Source organism: Triturus cristatus, chromosome 4_1 (assembly GCF_964204655.1).
Source record: "Triturus cristatus chromosome 4_1, aTriCri1.1, whole genome shotgun sequence".
Taxonomy (NCBI): Eukaryota; Metazoa; Chordata; class Amphibia; order Caudata; family Salamandridae; genus Triturus; species Triturus cristatus.
Genome location: NC_140585.1, coordinates 305,453,275 through 305,470,705, shown reverse-complemented (window position 1 = coordinate 305,470,705; position 17,431 = coordinate 305,453,275). Strand labels below are relative to the sequence as shown.

At 45.0% G+C, this 17,431-nt stretch overlaps 1 protein-coding gene across 1 annotated transcript in view; it reads left to right on the top strand.

The window, feature by feature from the left end:
• The window catches only part of CACNA1C (calcium voltage-gated channel subunit alpha1 C), a 2,189,932-nt gene that overhangs the window by 2,157,487 nt on the left and 15,014 nt on the right, over window positions 1-17,431 (top strand). The window lies entirely within an intron of this gene.

Sequence of the window (17,431 nt, the reverse complement as noted above, 5' to 3'; positions counted from 1 at the left end):
AGGATAGTGATCTACATAAAGCATTCAGCTAAAAATGTCACCCACATAGTGCAAGAAGTAATTAAGTTTGGGCTGGGAGCTTTTCTGGACTACAGATAAACTAGGACAAGTCAGAGTTACTACTACTTTATGAGATAATCTCCTAGGCCATGTGTTATTCCTTTATTCTAGTCAATGGCGAGCAAAATTCAAAAGTAAAGGAAAAATGATGAACAAGAATTATGTCAGAACAATAGATAAATTAGACACAAATAGAGAGGTGGATTGCCTGCCATTGTCATTGGTAGGGGCATAACCATCATTAAAATGATTGTGCTGCCCAAATTTGTTTATACATTCATAAATACCATTATGGCTACCCAAGGCTTTCTTCACCAAACTAAGAGTCACTCTGCTGAGACTGATAAGGTCATAGACAAGCGCCTGCTAACTGGTAAATGCTGATGAGATCTGTGAATGAGGGTGACCCGGTGCTATCCATCTAGCAAATATATTACTTGGAGTAACATGCAAACTATATCCATTGTTGGTATTATCCACCCCTCTCCATAAACATGCCCAGTTGGAACAGATGTAAGTCAGAACTGGGACCCTGGAACCGGCTCTTTGCTCTAAACCCAAGCCCACACAGGAAGAAATGCAAAAAAGTGAGTTCTATTCAGCAAGCATGGATCAACAAAAAGCATGCATATTTATCCAGCACTTATTCCATCACTGGATCACCATGTGTGACATCCACCCAGGACAAGAGTAATACTGACCAAGTTGGGCCTAACTCAAGGGGGAGACTTAATCCATGGCTGATCATTCCTAACATTACAGGTATTCAAAGAGAAGGGGGAAACACAGTGGAAGTTCCCACTTCACCCTACAGAATGTCAGGCCCTAATTAGAGTGAAATAGAGGAAAGGTACAATGAGGATAGTAGCATACATTTACATATATATGCTGAAATAAATAGAACTCGCCCACCCGCAAAAGCGACACAGCAGTAGGCTGAGATAGGTTGATGCTTGACAAACTTGAACTAAAAATATTGCTGTGTGCAGGTTAAAGAAATGCCTTCAATTGCCCGCAGAAACTGATACATTTTAAACATCTATACAGATTGTATGTGACTCCACCATCCATAGCCATATGGCATAACAGGAACTTGAGTGTTTGCTGCAGATGGAACAAGGGGGGGGAGGGCAGAGGCGTAGCTATGCAAGGGGAGTCGCAAAGTTCTGGGGGTAGGTGTTTCAACCCCTGTATGAGATGAATGGAAAACAACTGCCTTGCACTCCCCTAGTAACTGTTTGCTAGAATGTGGCAGAGGTTACAAATAGATGTGGGCATTTCATGTCAGTGGTCTTGCTGCAGGCTAAATGAAGAATTGCCGTAAGACGGATTCCCAGACTTTAGGACTGGCTCTGGGAAGTGATATATATATATATATATTGTTGTCCTCATTTATGCGATCTTTGTTGTTTTAGCAACAGGGTCACCTCTCACTAGACGCCATCGGAGATGAGGTAGGAACCATGCCTTAAATCCAACAATTTCCATGAGTTAACGTGTCCCTGTTCCACCACAAATAAACTCATGAGGATTATAATCGCGTTGGTTTAAATCACTGGACATCCCTTCCTACCCTGACGCCTATATTTGTCCCAGAGATCCCAGTGCTTCGTACGATTACATTCCCCTCTGGATCTATCCATATTCGTAAACTTTTCTACTGACCGAACCCAGTCATCTACCTTAGGGGGAGAAGGGAGAATCCAATTTATACAAACCTCACGTCTAGCAAGCATCATGAATGTAAACAAGAGGTATTTCTGGTTTCTTGTTAAAATAATATTGGATTCTTCGATATCCAAAATGCCAAAGATAATAATAAAGGCGCTTACCTTGATAGTCGTATTTAAGCTTTTATCAATGGTCTTACCAATTTCGTTCCAAAATGTATCAAGGTGGGCACATGAGTAAAACATATGGATATCTTTTGCCTCCCTCTCGCCGCATTTAGGGCATTTTTTCGTCACCTGGTTATTCATTTTTGACAACTTTTCTGGTGTCCAGTAAGATCTGTGGAAAGTAAAAAAATGACTTTTCCTAAGAGGTGTAGAAATTATAATGTGCCATAAAAAAGTGCAGGATACTTGCCAGAGTTGTTGCAAGTCTTGAACCGGAAAAGTGTTCTTCTAAATAAGGTCTGGAGTGTCATAATCAGCTTCCTTCTTCTCCACCAGGTACCAGTACCACTTCAATACTTCTTTCCGCGCAGGGTCTTTCTGGAGTTCACCCTCTAAGTTCCCAATATAGTCTGTCCATATCACTTGATCTTTAGACGAGCTAACCAGCTGGTAAAATTTGAACCTGAATATTTCGTTCTTAGTCCTTTCCGTTAGATCGTACCAAGATTTTAAGTTACCATTTTCCAAAAGATCTCCCCACTTTACGATTTCAGCTCTTTTCAGAGGAAATGCTAATGAGTCTTTCAAGCATTCCAGAGTTCCATATCGGTGCTTGGGGCCTATAATACGGGAACTGCCATATTTTCCTTATCTCTGACCATAATTTAAATGCTGATCTTGGTACCTTCAGCCTGATTTTATTAAAGTACTTTTGATTGCCAAACTTATAAAGGCAATGGTCATGCTTTGTTACTGCTTTCCAGTAGGCGGGGTAAGACTCGTAAGTTCGAAAAAGATGCCTTACATTCTTGAAGTGAAAGGCTTTATAGTACATCATGAGATCTGGGCAAGCTAACCCTCCTCGATGTTTCTTCTGCCTTAATTTCTTCCAAGCTATCCTAGCACTTTTGGAAGACCAGATAAAGGTATTTATTTCACTCTGTATCTTTTTTATGCTGAGTGAATTAAACTCCAGAGGGATTGTATTAAAAACAAAAGTGAACTTTGGTAAGATAGCCATTTTTATCACATTAGCTCTCCCCATAAAAGTGAGGGATAAGCAATTCCAGGACTTTAATAGTTTCCTCATTTCTTTGGCTTTTGACTCCAAATTTACCAGGGCGATTTCCTCAATGCTCTTTAGGACTTGGATCCCAAAATATCTGATTTTTGGGGGGAATTCTATTTGTGGCGTAGGTATGTTCCAGTGCATAACCTCAGTTTGTTGGTGATTAATTTGATAACCAGGGATTTTCCCAAATTCTGTTAGTAAACTGGCTATACTGTTAAACGACTCATTTAAGTAGCTCGAGTAGATCTTTTAGTCGTCAGCATATAATGCCACTTTTAAATTCCAACTATTAAAGCTGAAGGGGATAATTTCTCTGGTGGTCCTAATCACGTTGGCTAGGGGTTCTATATATAAATTAAAAAGGTGAGGGGAGAGCGGGCACCCCTGTCTGGTGCCTCTTTTGATTTGAAAACTGTTTGATATGCTTCCATTGATAAGTATTTTTCCCACAGGAGCTGAGTATATATTTGCGATTACCCTAGAAAAATGTTGACCTAAATTATTGTGTTGAATAACCTTTTGCAGGTATGACCAGTTAACACGGTAAAAAGCTTTGGCCGCATCAAAAGTAAAAATCGCTAGGGGGACTTTCTCATGAACTGCGATGTCAATGGCTCCAATCAGTTGATGTGTAAGATCATGCAACTATCTACCCCTAATAAAGCCCTTCTGATCTTCGTGTATAAGCTTATCAGAGAGGGAGCCAAGTCTTTTTGCTAGGACCTGAGTGAAAATTTTATAATCAGAATTGAGATGCGAAATAGGCCTATATGACTCACAATGTGAGGGATCTTTGCCAGGTTTTAAAATCAGGCTGATCGTCGCCTCGTTCCAAGATTTAGGAATTGGGAAGCCCTTAAGAAATATAGTATTGAAGAGATCAGTTAATTTAGGGGCTAGGTATTCTTTTAAAGCTAAGCAAAGCTCATTGGGTATAGCGTCAGGCCCAGCTGCCTTACCTCTTTTCAGGCTATTAATTGCCTCCATACCTCTCTCAGGGTGATAGCTACATTTAATATTCCACAAGAGTCTACATCTAGCTTCAGAAGTTGTGATTTATTTAAATATAAATCCACCACTATAGGTAGAGGTGAAAGATCCTCCTCATACAATAATTAAAAGAAATCTTCAAAGGCTTCTTCAATGCCTGCTCTATCTTCTACTATCTGTCCACCGTTACCCTTGTGGATAGCTGTTATTCTGTTTCTGTTAACTCGGTTTTGAGCTTCCAAGCTAAATGTTTACTGCTATTCTCACCAAATTCATAGTTTGATAGAGAGCTAGCTTGCCATCTCTTTCTTATCCTTTCCTCCAAGTATGAGGCCAGCTCCTATTTCTTTTTTAGAATTTCATCTTTCAAGGTATTTTGATCTTCTTCCGAGGTTGCAGCATCTAAATTCGCTTGATTCTCTAGTAGGTCAGCCTCTAATTGTGATATTTTAAGCCTTTTCAATTAGTTTTTGCCTATTGCTATACCAGTTAATGTTCCTCTAAGAACAGCTTTATAAGCATCGCACACTAACATACTGGAAACTTCCCCCTCACCGTTTTCTTTAAAATAATTCTCTGTTGTTAGTCTTACGTTATCAATAACTTGTTGATCCAACAGGAGAGTTCGATCCGAAGTCCACCTTTTCTCTCCCTGCACTGGCTCAAGCCCTATATTCAGTTGAACCAACGAATGATCTGAGAGGTGTGCGGGCAAATGATGAACTCTCCTAACTTTATTACTTGAAAGTTTATCAACCAGGAAGAAGTCTATTCCTGATGCGTGACCGTATTTATGATTCCTGTAGGTGAATTTATTAGTTTGGTCGCCTCTAAGTTTCCAAATGTCGACTAGGCCCAAGTCATCTTTGAGCCTATTCAAACTCTCTCGCATTCCAGGGAGGTTTAAAACTCTGCCTGGGGGGTGTCTGTCTTTCTTAGGGTCTAACAGAATATTGTAATCACCACCTAATATAATTGGTGTAGACAATAATAACAATTGCACGTACAGGGATTGAAGAGGTGAGGGGTCATCTATGTTGGGGCCATAGTATCCAATCATGGACAGTGCGATATCTCTAACTTTTATATTAGCTATGACCCATCTTCCTCTTGAGTCTGCGATTTGTCCTACTAACGTAAAATAATGCGATTTTTTGATAATAATAGAGACACCCTTAATGTTACAAGATTGGTTTGTACAGGCACTCTCTCCGATCCATTTCTCATGTTTTATGGCTTCAAGCCACTCTTCTCTGAGAAGATATGTTTCTTGTAGTATGATTATATCACTAACCAGCAGCTTAAGATACTCAAATAAAAATGTTCGCCTCCCCCTTGTTCTTAGCCCGTTCACATTCCAAGTCACTATTTTTAGGTCGCCCATTAAATTTGGGTTCTTTTCTCCTGCTTTTTACTCCAACCCTGTTTGCTATACAATTTACATATCGGACATATATGTTTTTTATTTTTTTTCCCAGATGCTCCCCACCCAAAGAAATTTCCAATGTGCACTAAAAAAAAAGAGAAAACTTGTGCTTACCCCCACCCTGGAGAACCCTCCCCACTGTCATTGAGCAAGTTGCCCAGTTTGAGAACCGCAATCGTGAAAAATTGGTTTAACAAGTTAGGCTCATAATGTGGGTAGTGATATATTGTAATGAGATGACTGAGGTATACTTGGACATCACACTGCACCGTGATGCCACATGATTTCTGGGACACACTGAGAACATATTTGCTTACCACGTTAAAAGATAAGAGAGACACTGACAAGGGTGGTGTGGACAGGAAGGTGACTGATCATAAGAAATGGAGATTAACTGATCATTTTTGTAAAATCGCCAACGTAGCTGAGGGAGAGGGATCAGTGGTCATAAAGGAAGTTGTTGACATTGAGGAAGAACACAGGAAACACAAAGAAAAGCGGCTGTAGGTAACGTTAAGGAAGCAGAGTGCAAGTGAGTCTCGCACACCGGACTCTAAAGCCCAAAAAGCTGCCTCAGGGTGTAATTCTCATCAACCAAAGGCAAACTGAAGGTGAAGAGGGAGCTCACTCTGCATTGGAAGGCCAGGCCCGGTCCGAGTTTTCGGAGATGGAGGGGGAGTTTCTTGGCTTGGGCGGGAAGCGAAGCGATGCTTCGGCTTCAGATGGCCATACGAGCAGCTAATGCTAAGGCGCTGGAAGTGGCGAGGACGTGGGGGGTGTTGGTGGAAGAGCTGCGATCTTGGGAAACGAGGAATGTGGAGGACGGGAACTCTGTAGATATGGACCGGAGGGTGGAACCTGGGACAGGGTCGGCGGGGGCTACTGGGGAGTCCATGCAGGACGGGGCTACTTAGGTACACTGATGGAGGATTCGGTACCTGCACCCTACATTGACAGCTGTTGAGGAGTCTGGGTGGGAACAGGGGGCGCAGAGGGAGGTCGCTGCGCGGCCCCTTTTTTTTTTTTCTTTTCATGAGCACAATAATAGGGTTTTCCCGTTTGTTTCGGTGTTGGGATGCCTCAGTTTCTGGGGCCCGACTGGCAGAGGTTGATGAGGGGTTGCTGCGGGCACACTGACTGGGGGTATGGGGGTAGAGAGGGTGGTGGGTGGGGAATATACGGCAGGGACCTAGCAGAGTGGACTTCTCCTACTGTGTATTTTGATGGTTGGATCATATTATGATGTTTTTGTGTGTAGTGCTAGTCCTCGGGATTCTGGTGGTGGAAAACTCAATAAAAAGCTTTTTTTTTTTAAAAACCAAAGGCAAACTGAAGCTGAAAGAGCCCCTCAGGTGCCACTCAAGGAAACCGCAGGTGGATGTGCCACTGAGAAAACGCCGGTGTCGAAGGACGACAGAAGTCGAGAAAAGGCTAAGAAAGGTGCAGCATAAAGACCAACTCCTGAGACCTCAACATTCAACAAGAGATTGGCATCCACAGTCGACACCGACATGTGAGCAATTGAGTCTTGGGCTGAAATGGTCATAATCCTCCAGAAAAAAATGTATTCGATGCATCCCTCCGAGATTTACACATTCAGTCGAAACATTCAATTGAACACACACTAGAGGACAAGCACACGGGGGAACTGGAGCCTCCAAGGACTCCAGAGCTGCACGAGGAATAGGATCAGGAGATCTTCTACAAGGAAGAGGATCCAGAGGTTCCAGATTCCTAGGGCCTGTTTCAGAAAATGTAAGGGTTGGAATGTCTCGAAGCCTAATAGCAGGGTCTCAACACCAATTCCCCCGAGGAGGAAATATACACATACCTGTTGAGGCCTTCCTCTGCAGGCAATATTGCCATGTACCATCAGCTAATAAAGAGAGATGCAGACAAGAAGGGGGTCCAGTTGGAGGAGGAAACGTCTCAAACACGTTATTTACTAGTAACATCACTACCCTCGCAGAGAAAGAGCCAATATTTGCAAATGCTACTGAGCATCCTGGACCAGGGGAAAGAGGCCTTCAAGGAAACTCCAGCCTGCAAATCGGTGCCACCCAGGGCCAAGAAATATAAAGACTCCTCGAAGGATTATGCATATATCAAAGGTAACGCACCATTGTTTTGGAGGAGTGTGGCTCAATGGTTAGAGCGGCAGACCCTGAAGCAGAGTTCTGGCCAGGGACCAGGGTTCGATTCCCGCCTCGGCGGGGCTCGGGCTCAATTTCCTCAGACCTGTCTATTCTCGCCTCGGTGCCTATTCTAATCATGGGCCCCACGCTGCAACTCTGGGCAATAGCTTGCTTAGCCTCCACACCGGCCCCAATAGCGCTAAGGATGCCTGGCTTCACCCTGGGGGTGCCCAGGAGTGGACACTTCACAGGGAAAGCCAGGAGGGGTTCCACAGCGGTATGAGTATCAGCGCCAGGAAACCGCAAAGGCGACACCGCATGGTGTCTGTCTGGTAACAGTGCGCTCTATAAGTACCTTGCCATTTGACATTTACATTGTTTTCCATCATTGTGGCCTCCGCCTGAAAAAGGGCAAACGTGCTAATTACACCCGGACCACTTTTGGCAAAGGAGAGCAAGAGAATGGATATGGTGGGGAAGATGTTCGAAAAGGGAGCAGCGACTTAATGCCCTGCTCAATAGAAATGCCTACCAACACTGGGAAGAGATGACCAAGATAATGAAACACCCACAAGATCAGTATCAGAGGAGAGCGGCATCCCTCGCAGAGGAAGGAAGAACATCGCCAACACCTGTTTAAAATCCTGGTTGTGTGTTTTGGCTACACAAATCAAGTCCAAACCAACGTTATCAACACCCCGTTCAATGGGAACACCTGTTTGGGAGAGCAGTGGATGACATACTAAAACAACTGAAGAAAAAAATTAAACAACAAAAGGAGAGTTTGGATCAATGAATTCTTTCTAACCAGATGTAGAGCCCGAGGTGATTAATTCAGTCAGTTTTTTTCTGATACCTGAAGGACAACGAAGTTTTCGCATATCTACATAATTAAATCCCCCAACAAGGCCACTTTGTATAAGGGTGTTGTTCAAGTAATCCTTTTAAGGCAAGGAGCCAGCCGGCCATTGTGTTCTGAATAATTACAAATAACTTAGCGGAGGACTGAATACTCAAGGTTGCTCCCTTCTATTCTGTTATTGAGTCCTGATGAAGACCCACTGTTGAGGCTCTAACTGGCCCCCCTCCTGTGTGTCTGGTAGCAATGTCGATATTCCGCAAAGCCTGGATTGGAATTTTCCTTCCATAAAAGGGGCAACTTTGATTGAAGAAATTATCCCCATATTATGAGATTGCATTTATGATGTACTAATATATGTGATGGACTGGTTTCTATCTTCTATACAATGGCTATATCATACGTATGAGGTCCATTTCCTCTTTTCATTCCCTAACCAAATTTCCTACACAGGCTCTCTTTTTGAGTACTTTCTCTCATTTATCTTTATAACTGGAGCGACCGTATGTAAATAATGTAATCACACTGTCAAGTTGCATATATATAAAAAACGTATGCATTTACTTTTGTGTGTGATAAGTATTTACATTGTTGTATATGCTCTTTCCTATTGATAAAAATAACTGTTCACCTCCTACCTCAGGGTTGAGGAGGTTGGTATAGACAACTGAAATTAGTGAAATTAGGACAAGCTAATTAGTTTGGCCTTGGCCATTCTGTTGGTCTCTTCGATTGGACCATTGTTGTTTCGTATTATAATTTACCCAGGTCCTTCGGATTTTTGGGGGGTTTCCCCATTGATATGTAATGGAGCTTTGTCAAAGTTCAGCTGCCAGACTTACAGGTTGGAGAGTCAGTTCCACAGCAGTAGTAGGACATTGAAGTCTTTGATGGCCCTGAGGCTTTGGAAACAGGGGGCAAGCCCTTGGAAATCACTTTGGCAGAGTCCACCGCTCCTTCAACAGTTGGGGAGCAGCAGGCAGCAGGGCAACAAGCAGAAAAGCAGCCCTTCCAGAAAAAAAGTCCAGACGAGTCCTTTAGGCATCACAGCAGTTCCTCTGGCCAAGCTGAGTCCTGTAGTGTCTAATTTTAGCAGGTCAGAGATCCAGTACTTATACCCAAAAGTGCCTTTGAAATGGAGGAGACTTCAAAGCCTTTGAAGTGCATAAGTTCCCTTTTAGCGCAGTCTTGTCTGCCAGCCTACCTGTGGGGGCTAAATCAGTGCTTTGTGTGGACAGGACACTACCTATTGAAGTGTAAGTGTCAGCCCCCCCATTCCTCCCTGCCCAGGAAGACCCATCAGAATGCAGATGAGTACTCAGAATGCAGATGAAGTGTAGCTGTCACCCAACCCAGATGTGTATTGGAGACAGGCTGTAAGGCACAAAGAGTGATAAGCACAAAGGAATGTCCACTTTCTAAAATCTTAAATCCAACTTCATCAGTAAGGAGGATTTGTCATTAGCATTCCAAACATATGAAAACATCAAAAAGCTACTCTTCTCGGATCAGGAATCACAGCTTTAAAGTGTTTTAAGGAATTCCCAATGCTAGCATATGAGAAGACTAGGCCTCATATTACTGAAAAACGAAATAGGTTGTTTGCCACTACCCAGACATGCAAAACATACCAGTACATGTCTTACCTTTCATTTACACAGCATCCTGCCCTTAGGGCTACCTAGGGCCCACCTTAGGGGTGACTTAAGTGTAATAAAAGGGGAGTTTCAAGCTTGGCGATGGGTTTTAACTGCCAAGTCGAAGTGGCAGTAAACTGCACACACATAACATGTATATTTGTAAAGCGCACGTTCACCCAGAGGTCTCCTGGCGCTGAATAACAGATGTTCATTGTTACCCAACTTAAAGATACTCATTTTATTGACCTCAGGTGGATGAAAGGCTGAGTGGACCCACCGGGATTTGAACCTGTGACCATGAGGTCAAACACAGGCCCCTGCAATGGATACATTTGTCCACTGAGCTACCAGACCCAGCAAGCATTGCAGTGGCAGGCCTGAGACAGATTTGAAAGGCTACTTCTGTGGGTGGCACAATCAGTTGCATCCCACTAGTAGCATTTGAAGTACAGACCCTGGGTATACAACGTACCACTTTAAAAGGGACTTGCAAGTGACTCAAAATGCCAAACAGGTGTAAAACTGATTATACCATATTTAGAGGAGAGGGCACATGCACTTTAGAACTGGTCAGCAGTGGTAAAGTGCCCAGAGTCCTAAAGCCAACAAAAAGAAGGTCAGAAAATGAAAAGGAAGGCAAAACGTTTGGGGTGACCCTTTGTAGAGGGCCATTTGTTCCATAGTTCAGGGGGCAGAAGAAGAAGTACCCCCACGAGAAGACCAGTGGGGAGAGGGGGCTTTCAAAGTGCTGCTACACACCAGAGCTTCCAGAGCAGAAGCCAGGTGCAGATACTGACATAACAGTGGCAGTACCAAACACCACAGAAACAGCCCTTTTGCGAACTAGCAAGAGGTAGCGGACAGCCACCAAGAGGGGTGGCTACATCAACTTGCAAGTGACTTGCAAAGCCGGAACCCCCAACCACACACAGCACCTGTGTGTGGGGTTGGGGACAGGGGGAAGGAGCTTTCTTTTAGGAGTGGAGGGAGGTCACTTCAGACAGGTGGATACTCAACGTCATCCAACAAGGCTATTGCATAGAATTGGTCAAACACCCGCCAAAGCGAGGTCAACAGAAAAGTACCTCTTACAAGAGAAGAGAATACTTTTCAATGTTGGGAGGTTAGAGAAATACTACAGAAAAAGGCATTAAAGAGCGAGTACCCTGGAAGGAAATCAACCAGGAAAACTACTCAACATACTATCTGGTACCAAAACCAAGCCGTTACGGCCTATACTAGACTTCAGTTTCTTAAACAAGTTCATAAAGACACAGAAGTTCAAAATGACAATCGTGCTGGATGTCATTCCTCATCTTTGACAGGGAGACTATATAGAGACCATAGACCTAAAAGATGCATACCTACACATCCCAAAGAACCCCAAGCACAAAAAAATGTATGCTTCATGACAAGACACTTTAGCGATTCAGGGTGCTTCATTTGGTATAAAATCAGCACCTAGAGTGTTTACAAAATGCTTGCCAGCTGTGGTGGCACACCTGAGAAGAATGGGAATACATATGTAACCATACCTAGGCGACTGGCTGGTAAAGGTGAACTCATCACACAAGTGCAAAAACAGCATAAAATCAGTGATGAAGACACTCCACAGACTAGGTTTTTCAATAAACACAGTAAAATTATCACCTACACCAGAGCAGGAGAACTTTCTGGGAGCAAGAATCAACACAGCACAAGCGAAAACCTACCCTTGCGACAAGAGGATGCTGGCAATAATGCCAGAAGTTGCTAATTTTGAAGGAGTCTGTCTCAGACAGAGAGGACTGTGGGGTAGATGCTGGGAATGATGGCTGTCTGCATTCCACTAATACCATGTTGAATACATGAATGGGTCCAGAGCAAGTGGTTACAAGCTACGGGGAGTTGAGAAAATCTAGCCGTTGGCATGCAAAGAGTGCAGGAGGAAATTTAACCATCACAATAAAGGCCTGGAGACCAGAAGAGGCAGTACAGCAGGTAAACTTACTGGAGCTAAGATAACCATAAAGACGATACATCTACCAGGAATAGACAATGTAGAGGCGCACAAGCTGAGCAGACAGGCATCCACCTCACATAAGTGGGAGCTGAATCAGACACTAATAGAAAATGTGTTCAAAAGGTGGGGTACACCAGAAATAGACCTATTTACAACGCCAGAAAACACAAAATGGCAATCCTTTGCATTCAGACATCCACACTGGCACTTCCTAGGGAATGCACCATCGATAGACTTGTCAGGAAGATGTGCTTAAGCTTTTACGCTCATCCCACTATTACCAATAGTAATCAACAAATGCAGGCAGATGACTTTATTACTTATGCCCCCACAGTGGGCGAGACATACCTGGTTCTCAGATCTACTAGAGGTGGCACACAACAATGTGCAGAGACTACCAGTGTTACAAGACCTGCTCTCCATGCAAAGAAGGTTGGTTCTCTACCCAGAATCAAACACACCAAGTCTAGCAGCATTGCTCCTGAAGACATAGAGTTCAGACACCTAGGACTCCTAGAAAAAGCAATGGTGATCCTGAGGGAAGCAAGAAGACCGACAACAAGGAAGTGCTACACAGCCAAGTGGGAGAGATACACAAGGTGATGCTAAAGATCTATCCTGTTGCAGGACAGGACACAAAACATTACAATTACCAGATACCTCATGCACCTGCTAGACAACCAGCTAACCTATAAGTCACTAGAAGTGCATCTCGCGGTGATAGTGGGCTACACAGGAAGAAGCTTCTTCGCTACACCAGTGATCAAAAGAGCTCTGGAAGGTGCCAAAAAATGCCCCACCAAGAAGTGCACCAACACCTACAAGGAACCTAAATGTTGTGCTTACCCAATTGATGAAAGAACCATTTGAACCACACCACAGGGCCACTCCAAAATTCATCACACTTAAAACAGCCTTTCTAATTGTAATGACATCACTCTGTCAAGCAAGCGAGCTGCAAGCATTCACCATATAGTAGCCATACATGCAAATGCACAAGGACAGTGTGATCCTTAGGACCAACCCACAATTCCTATCAAAGGTCATACAATAAAAGATCCCTCCACATAAACCAGACAATCCAACTACTGAGTTTTATCCAAGAGCCAAAGACTCGGGTAGAAAGTGCATTGCATACACTGGATCGCCAATGGGCGATAATGTATTATATGGAGAAAACAAAGCCAATCAGAAAAGGAAAACAGCTCTTTGTACCATTTTCAGACAATAATAAAGGGAAACCAGTCATTAAGAACACCATTGCAGGGTGGATTACTCAAGCAATCCAATTAGGACACAAAGGAGCTGGCATGCAGCTAGAGACAAAACCAAGAGCACATTTGACATGAAAGAAAGGGGCTACTATAGCCTTCCTGGCAAATGTTCCATTACGGGACATATGTATGGCTGCCACATGGTCGTCTTTCACACATTCACAAAACACTACTTCTTCGACGTGCAGGTGAACAGAGAAGCACAAGTGGGACAGAGAGAGAGTACTAAAACATTTGTTAAGAAGCTTGACTTCATCTCCGGCCTAGCGTCCACAGTTAAGAAAATGGCAACGAAATCAATGCACAGCATCTGAATCCAGAAAAGATTCACACTGCAAACCGAAATGGGTACTCACCTGAAAGAGTAGTTTTTGTGCTTGAAGAAGTTTCTGGATTTGCATGCGCTCCACCTGCCTCCTCAGAAAATGAGGCGAGCAAAGGTAAACAAGGTACTTAAAGAATGTACAGCCCGCCTCCCCCCCCCCCTTATCCTGCGCAATCCCCTCAATATAGATGAGATATGGCACAAGAACATAGCTTACTTTGAAACAAACACTCTCCCTGAAACCTCCGGACCTGCCCTCTGGGATGCCTTTAAGGCGACCACTCGGGGTGTCACACCTCCATTGTAATCGCCTGCACCCAGAAGGCCCACCTGATTGAAACAGGCCTTGCCAGGGACATTAAGGCTCTGAAACAGGCTTCTCGAACGAGTAGCTCGGAAGCTACTGGTAGCTCACCAGCTACCAGTAAGTAGTTCTCCTGGGTGCAACCCAGGTAATTAAATTAGAAACTTTTGCTTGGTTAAATAAATATATGTGTACCAAAATGTTCAAAATGTGTATTTGACACGAAAACGTGCGCATTTTCAGAACTCATTACTGCTGGCAACTTTGCCTGATGAACTGAACTGGCTATTGCTGGTAACCACTAATGTAATGCTACCTGATGTGGACACTATTACAACACTGAAAATTGTTAGTAGATCGTGGTGGTTTTCATTGAGCATAAGTAGCTCTTATTGCAGAAAGGGTTGGAGACCCCTGAACAACTGGATCATGCAGCGTCCTCTTTGCACCAAAGAAACAACTGCCCGTTCTCCGAGGCCAATTGAGGGTCCATCGAACAAATAAGGCAGAACGTTTGCTCCTGGTATTAAAGCCAAAATATTACGAGGGGGGAGATAAAGTGGGGTCCATTCTGGCCCGCTGTCTTTGCGCCAGGATAGCCAGGGCTCACCTCTCAAAGATTAAAAAAGTAGGTGGTACATGGGCATGATAAACAACAGGCGTTTCACTCTTACTGCACAGCCCTCTATAAAAACAAAAGCCACCCCCAAAAGGACATTAGCTCTTTCCTTACATCCTGTCCTTGGGCGCCCCTCGAGCCTCACCATGCACAACTTCTAGAAGCCCCGATCACGCAGGCCGAATTACGACGGGCACTAAAAGATCTCCTGGTGGGTAAAACCCCTGGCCCAGAAGGCCTTCCAGTCTTATTTTATCGCATGTTTCTGCCCCGATTAAGGAACACCACTTACACCTCTTCAACTCGTTTTCTGAAACCACGGGCCTCACCCCCACGATGTCTATGGCAGAAGTTGTTCTCGTCCCTAAACCGGTAAAGGACCCCTCTCAATGTGCATCACCAGACCCATCGCCCTGCTTAGCATAGCTGTCAAGATCTATTCTAAAATTCTGGTGAATCGCATTGAGCCGTATCTCTCAAGCCTGGTGGATCCAGACCAGGTTGGATTCATACGCCAGCATCAGGGCGCAAATAACATTCGCCGGGTAGCACAATTAGTAGAGAAGGTCCACCACCTGAACATTCCAGCCTGCTTATTATCCCTTGATGCTGAGAAAGCCTTCGACCGCGTTGTCTGGGGCTTACTGCGTGCAGTCTTACAAAAAATCAGCCTAGGCCTGTCTATGCTCACCTGGATTATGTCTTCTTACGTGGCCCCCACAGCGCGGATTTGAGTGAATAGCCACCTCTCCTCACCTATACATTTACAAAGGTGCACCAGCCAAGGCTGCCCGATCTCCCCTTTGCTCTTTGCCCTAGTGGTAGAACCCCTGGCGATAGCCATACGCCAGACTGCGGATATCACTGGCATCCCGCTCAGGGGCCATGAACACAAAGTTGCATACATAGCCATCCCGACGAGAACGGTTCTCGACATCTCGGACAAGATTGTGATTCCAAGGGGCCTCATTTCTTTTCCTCCTCCCAACACCCCAGTGGCTCCTAATCCTAGCCTTCCTCCAGATTTGGAGCCGCAATCTTTCTGAGCCTGGGTGTTGGGTCGAATGGCGCACGATTCAATATCTTTTTGAGGGGGATACTCTCAAAACTTTTGATCACTGCAAGAGAGCTTTCCACTTCACAGATATGTCCAGGCTGCAATATTATCAACTTCTGCACTGGTTACTTACGCCAAGTTATGTGCAGGTGGCAACAATGCCACTCACCCCCTTCGAGACACTGGTGCTCTCTGTCGATGGCACGCAGGGCTTGATCTCCCGCACATATCAGGTTTTACAGCATTCCTACCCCATCCATCCCCATGCCTACCAAAGGACATGGACTATGCAGAGGAAATCCCTCCGGAACACTGGGAACAGCTATGGCGCGATAGCCCTAGGATACACAGGAGCAACCCCCAATGTGAAACCGCATATAAATGCAATACGCGCTGGTATTATATGTTCGCAGAAAGTTTTCCCAGCTGCTTCCCCTCACTGCTGGCATTGCCAATCAGTGTTGGGCGATTTTATTCATATTTGGTAGTCCTGCCCACTTCTTAACATATTTGGAAGGAGGCCCTGAGCCACATCAAAAACACTGTAGGCTTCCTTGTGCAGAGCTCACCCACAGTGATTCTCATGGGCATCCGACCCCAACAGCTCATAGCCATGACTCACTCCGATTGGCGCCTCATTGGGTACATGCTGGGGGCGGCCAAACAAGTCATTGCTCTCCACTGGAAGACGCCTTCCACCCCACCCATCTCCTTGTGGTTCAAAGGCCTCTGGCATGTCATGGCGATGGAGCTCCTAACATGCGGCTCACATATACCGAACCTAAATTCACTCACACCTGGCAACTATTGATTGGCCACTTCTCTAAATTAGAATACTCTTGTTACACCCCTCCCCAGCTTTGTGCCCTCCAGCTCTTTGAAGACCCCCTTATACCACGTGATACTGAAACCTTATTGCGCAATGCCCAACCCCGTCAGAGAAGTGACACGCTATCCTCCCCCGAGCTCCCGCATGGGACCCTGTCGAACCCTCCCCTGGACATCCCACCCTTCCCTTCCTTCTCCCACTCTTCCCTCCTCGATCCTTCCCCCTCTCCTCTGCTCCCTCCCTACTTCTACCTACCTTCTCTCTCTTGTTCAGCTTTTCCTTTCCCTTCTAGATCCTCTAGATCTTAGTCTCCCTCCCCCCCATCCCCTGGGTAACCATCCTGGGCATCCCCTCAGTATTCCCTGACTCAGGGTCCAATGACTTGGTGTAGCTGACAGTTGGGCTTTGTGTATTCCTCCTAGACAGCCACACACAATAGAAAGCTTAGATGTGCCTGGATGGGCCATCACTGGCAGGATGGGAGGGCGGAGCTGGGCCCAGCCCTACTTACACTTGAATAGGCTGTGTACCGACTCCACACAAAGGGCTGCATACCACCTGTAGTTAGTATGGAGCAAGGGTAGAGAAGGCAAGATGCTTGGGGACTTCCAAGGGAAATTCTAGGGGCTTCTCCCACCTACCAGGGGAAGGGTACCAAGAATAAATATTGGACCCCAGACACCACCTTTTCAGTAATCTTCTGGATACTCTGTCAGGAAGAAGTGCTGCTGAAAGGAGTGCTACTCTGCTGCTCTGAAAGACTACTGCCCTGTTGCCTGGATAAAAAGGACAGGGCCTGCATCAGTTGAAACAGGACCCCAAAGTGACTCCAAGGCGTAGTTAGCTGGCCTCCTATCTAGGGCCCCAGGGTCAGAAGGCTTCAATAACTTTGACCCCTGGCACCTGGACTCTGTCACCTCTGAGTCTACTCTGCCCAATTGGTGCCACCCCGGTCCTGGATCCTTGGAAGAGAGTGCAGGCCCTCGCGTCGCAGCTCATTG